Source organism: Antennarius striatus, chromosome 4, assembly GCF_040054535.1.
Source record: "Antennarius striatus isolate MH-2024 chromosome 4, ASM4005453v1, whole genome shotgun sequence".
NCBI lineage: Eukaryota > Metazoa > Chordata > Actinopteri > Lophiiformes > Antennariidae > Antennarius > Antennarius striatus.
The window spans coordinates 22901428-22907577 of record NC_090779.1 but is presented as its reverse complement, the minus strand read 5'-3'; positions in this window follow the sequence as shown (position 1 = coordinate 22907577).

Here is a 6150-nt window from a genome sequence, read left to right as displayed (position 1 = left end):
GAACGTGTTATAACATAGAAACCCGTCTTTCTAGAATGCTTTCCGTGATTGATATGTGGAAGCATCTAGAACCTGATGACGTGAACTTCCATACTTCTTTACCCTCCTGGCTACTGTGCTGAGGTCTGTATGCACACATGGAAACTGTCTCCCATCGACGGTGAAGCCGAGTTTGTCCGTCTGACTAATGGCTGCTGTCATTCCTCAACATCTGGAGCTACTTTTGGAGTATTTTTGAAAGTGGGTTGTGTCTCCGTCCCGAAAGATTAATCCTCTGAACCCTCTGCAAATCCAGGTTAGGGGAAACATACGGAACCGAAAAATAAAACTTCACAATCTCCTGGAAGTAAGCATTTGTGCATGCTAACGCTCTTAGCTTATGGGTTACAGGGAGGACGTTAGTATAGAAATGGGTGTGAATTACTTCCTGTCAAAAGGATTTGGTGTCCACGACTTGGATGACATCATACGAGTCGTAAACGCCCTCCTTCTAAAACGAATCCCCATACTGCTGGTTGTTGTTGAGAGGCTTTAGAGGAAACTCCACCTGACATCCCATTGGTTGATTGGTGGTTTTCATTCATAGGTTGACTGTTCGGATAAGGCGGAGCCAATTTAAAACCCTGCTCTGACTCCGCCCTGATGGCCCCGCCCCTTTAAAGGGTCTCTGCTCAGCTGGTTTCTCTATTTAGTTACTGGAAGTCTTCGTGCGAGTTAATGAATTAAAGCTTTGGTGACGGTGCCACAAATGTGGGCTCACCGTCCGCCAAAGACATTATGAACTGTGAGAGAGCTGGGTATAAACAAGCCACACACACACACACACACACACACACACACACACACACACACACCACAGCTGGCAAGAAGCAGAGCAGTAATTGCTAGACTGCGTTACAAACGTTTGGTACCGGCGAGGGCCCTCTGCAGATTCAATCAGGCTGACTCTGGGCGCGCTGACAGGAGGTTAAACGCTCGTCTAATCAGAGCCACATGTCTCTGCCCGTCTAGCCAGTCTGGAAACATCACCCAGGACTTGATATCAGGACACCACAGGCATACAGGAAAGCCCACAAATATACGGCACGTTATAAAAGGTTAATGGCGGAGCGTGACCCGTCCCATCTGCTGCGCCTCCGTTTTACATTCTGTCTGACCAAACCAGTGTTTAACGCTGCCGCCTGTTTCAAATGCATGATATACATTCATTGAATGTCATTTTTCCAGACATCCACTTGTCTCTCTTCATTACATTCCATGACTGCGTGAGCGGATTGTGGCTGAATCATCGACTTTATGCTGAAATCTGCCATTTCTTTTAATATCAGAAAGGACTCATTTATCGATACAAAAATACAAATGCGTCCTATCGCAGTGTGAAAATGGGGGGAAAACATCGCATAAAGTGTCTTTTACGGCTTTGAGGTTTTATGTTTGAGACATTTCGTTGGTTCGTCGCATTCAACCATTCGTTAACAGGATTTTTCATTTCCCAGCTAACTAAGGGCTGCTGGCCGTCCTTCCTCTACATCACATGTTTCAAACCCAAGGCCCAGGGGCCAAATGTGGCCCGCAAGAGCATAAAAGGTCAGAGTGTCCAGAAATAAATAGGTCAAAAGCGTGGTTTGACCAAATTTCCCACAATGCAGTAATGGATAGTTTGATCCTTGATAGATGGATTTCTGTTGGTTTCATCACCTGATGAATTAAAAAGATTTATGTTAAAACAGAGAAACAGTTTTTCTGTGTAACTATAACGTTTGTAAGTTGAATAAGCAATAAATTCAGAGTTATTTAAAATTAAGGATGGAGGACAGCCATGATGCTGACGTGGCCCTCGGTGAGTTTGACACCCCTGGTCTATATGTCAGGACGCTATCGACGCCTGTCGTCGCCACCTGGGGGCCCCTGGAGGACCCGTGTTGGGGGGGTCCTCAAACCACATCCACCCTGTGGAGCTCACCCATTTACCCCCCCACCTCCACCTCTCTAATCTCTCTGGACGCTGGCGTCCAGGAAGCAGCGGCCCTCGTCTCCGCTTCCGATCAGCAGCGAGCCGACCTCCCGGTTCATAGGTGGGGGGGGAAACAAGTCGGTGTTCAGACCGTGTTATTCCTGCTGGGGGAGATGGGGGGGGGTGACGTCCCGTTCCTTTGAAGCGCAACAAAGCTTGTCTCACCACATCTGTGTCAATCCACAGGGGCAGAAAGAGCCACCTGTGGGGCCCCAGAGGGCCACGGCCGAAGGGTCGCATTCAAAGAGAAAAAGGTTTTTGTTCACTGTAAAACATAACGAGGGAAGAAAGTTTTATTTTAAAAGGACATTATTGACTCCTTTAACATGCAGTCAGGCTGACGGAGGCGTATCGGGTTTTATTGACCCTTTAAACACCTGCTGCTGGCGGGTTTACGGTTCCAGGAAAGTTCGTGGCTTTTGGGGACAATAGAGGAGCACCTGTCAAAGAAATCTGTTCAAGTAGCATTAGTCAGCTGTAGTACAAGCTGGGCAGTGGTGGAACGCCAGAGGTGAAAGAAGAGCTGCAGAACCCCCCCCCCCGAACAGCTGAAGAAGGTGGAGACGAGTTTGAACAAAGGGCTGCACGGCTTAATCCGGGTTTAACAAGGCTATTTAACCCTTTATTTCTTGTAGCCTCTAAACCATTTGCCAACCTCAAGGCCCAGGGGCCAAATGTGGCCCTCCACATCATCTTACGTGGCCCACGACAGCATAAAAGGCCAGAGTGTCCAAAGTTTAAAAACAAAAAGTGTGCTCTGACCAAAAACTACATTTCCCACAATGCAGTAATTGAGCCTATTTTAACTATGACACAAACGTTTTGAACCAAGTTAATGTCCTAACTTGTGTTATGCTGATGTTGTGATGATCTGCATCTGTCATGTTCTGTTTTGCGTTTGTACGTTCCTGACATTGTCTTTTGTTTATTGGTTTTCAGTTCATGAACTTTTCTGGTTTTCTGTTACCAGTACCACATTCAGGATTTGCTGCGCCTGGTTTGTTTCTCCTGATTGTTCCATTTGGTCTTTAGCCAATCCGTGTTCAGTTCCTCCCCTAGTTAATTTGTTTATCATTAGTTCCACCTGCAACTAACATAGCACCTTGGTCTGTCTTATTTAAGACCCTTCACTTCTGTTCAGTGCTGTCGCAATGTTATTCATATGCCAATCATTATCGTATTGACCACTTTTTTGACTTTTTATGACCACGAGTTAGCCTTGCCTTGTCTGTTCTTGTTTTGGATTTTGACCCCCTTGCCTGTTTGACTCCCAATTTTGGATATTCCCCTGGTGCTGTAACTCGGAGCTTTCCTGGTTTTCTGAAAACGGACCGATTAAAAGATTTGGATTTTGTAACGTTTTGACTCGGGCGCCTGGTTTCTTTGTAATTGATGTGGTCCTCTGTGGAAATGAGTTTGACACCCCTGCTGTAAGCTAAAAACATTTGACATGCATCCTATCTGGTGCGTGTTCAACTTTCGCAGTATTATGAAGACATTGCTGCTAACTGCTAGTAGCTTATGGTTGTTCTTGAATGCAGACAACATTGCGATGCCATTGGCTCAGAGGTGGAATGACAATCACCTCCTTCTCCATCTTCCTGAGCTGTTTGTTTTTTATGCTCATACTTTTTCAAACTAGGGTCGTTACTCTTTAGAGAGCGCTGCAACACTTTTTTTTGCGGTCTGACAGACTTTGCCTGACTTTTCGTTGGCATGGTGGCGCTTACATAATCATCGCGTTTTCATTTTTTTGGGTGAAGTGTTCTTTCAAGCGGGACAAAGATTGCTCAACATAATCAGCTTTACCCTGTAAACACCTCCAGTCAATGCATTTAATTGCCTGCAGATATTTCTTCAGAATCATTAAAAGCCGCAGCTGGACAGCGGTTTAGTCCAGACACTAATCCTCCTTCACAGCCGTTTGTTATATTTAAACATTAAACATTTATGGTGACCTGAAGGTTATAGTAAATATGTGTAATAGCTGCTGCTGGCAGTGAAAAATCAAAACCATTAGGATTCGACGAGCTGGGATAAACTGCTGCAACATGCGAGTCAGGATTATTATGTCATTGATGTCATGCTAAATGTTGGCATTGCGCATGAAGCTGTGGATCGTAAAATACGCAAAGGTTTATATTAAACATGAGCTGGTCTAACATCGAAATGTGTTTATCTTCATCCACAATTTTATTCTTACCTCTTCACAGCGACTCCGTGTGACATTAACCCTCACGTTTCCGGTTTGATGGGGATAAATTAACCTCTACAGTCCAGGAAGGGGTGGTAGCATAACAGCAGCAGTCAGCAGCCAATGCCAATGGAAAAAAAACCCCCAAAAAAACCAGGCCAGTCGTGTGCTAGCAGTTAGCAGCTACGTTAAAAATAGCACTACTGTTTTCATGGATTAGAGTAGAAGTATCTACAAAAATCTGCAGTGGGTGGAGGATCACTCTGAACAGAACATCTTCTGATGCTGCTATTGTCATCTGGCTCCTCTCTGGAGACCATGATGAGTCCTGCTGATGACCTTCATCTCTTATCAACAGCTGGAACCTCTTCACAAGCTGGGTGTGTTTCTTGGAGAAGATTGTGAAAACATCCGATGTTGATAATGTGTAAATGTGAGAACCGTATCTGCAAAGGTTCAGTCGTTAAATACAGACATCTGGAACTTTGACCTTGACAAACAGGTCAGAATTCAGGCATTGACCTTGTATTTGAACCTTCTGAAGACACACAAGATGCATCGTGCTTAAAAATTTGACGTCTGCACTGAGACGGAGGACATACTGAGAATTTGACAGGATTAGCTGAAGGTAAAGATGACGTAGTTTCTTCTTTATTTTCACGTTAATGCATCAGAATCGTGTCTAATTGGCTTTGTTTCAAATTCTGATCAAGTTTCACGACAATCTGTCGGTTGCTTCTTGTGTAATAATAGAAAAAGAGAGACACGAGTGATAACAAACTCCTTAGTGGAGGTCAAACTGATGGATCCACAGTTTTACTAGAGTTAGAATTATTTGAATGATACTTAATGTTACACAGAAATATTTGAAAGTGACTTGAAGAATATTTTAACAGGAAGTCGTACAAAAATGTGAAAACTTGCCTCATGTCAGATTTTCAATTGGTCTAAATGACTTGGAGTCTGTGAGGTCATGCTTAACACTAATCTGTGTTTACAGCTGCTAGATGACATAATAATGAAATAAGTCTTGACACAAACCAAACCTGACAGGGTGCAGATTTCAGATTACACATCCGTCAATCATCAAACCTCTAAAGGGCGACTGTACCAGAAAAACAGCAACAGGATCCACCAACAGGACGCATGTGGTGGAGAATCCAGAGGATTCCTCCTGAAGCTCTAACAGCTTGTTCACTTCAATGTGAACTTCACACGCTGGCAGAGTTTTGTGAACGAGCCAACGCTCCAGACTAAACAACCAGGATGAGATGTTATCAACCCGTTACTATGGAATCTGCTTCAGATGTCAGCGGCTGCCGTTTGAGCCATTCTGCTAGTTGGGGGCTAGAACGTATCTGGTCAAGGAAAAACAAGAGTCTTCCAGCATTTGGGACAATATCCTTGAACCTGGACCTCTTGTCGGCTCTTTAAGCTGTGGATAGTCATTGTCATTAGTAATTGTTTTATCATCCAGGCACTATGGAGCACAACCCAGGGTACTCTGGATGCTGGACAAAAGCGATGGGTTGTATCAGAAGGAAAAAAGGCTTGATATGAAACCCCATCAGGTTCTTCCTCTCCTGTAGCTCCTCTCCATGAATCCTCAAGGAACTGATAATTACATGTAACAAAGTAACGACATACTGTATTGATAAGTGATTATTGCTCACGTTTGTGATATCCAAATCTGCAGGAATATATAGCTTCTATGAAAAGAGAAAAAGGAAGTCTCTTAGCTTTAAACTCACATTAAATCTGGAGAGAACCTGGAAATCTGCTGCTGACAGGAAGAACCAGTTTGTTCAGGAGGTTTCTGAACCCAGATGGAGTCGGGACAGTTTGAAGTAACAGAACTCAGAGCAGTTCTCCTTTGAAAACAATGACGTCACTGCCCAGCTCTGCACATGCCCGTTACGTCTCCAGCCCGACTCACACAGAA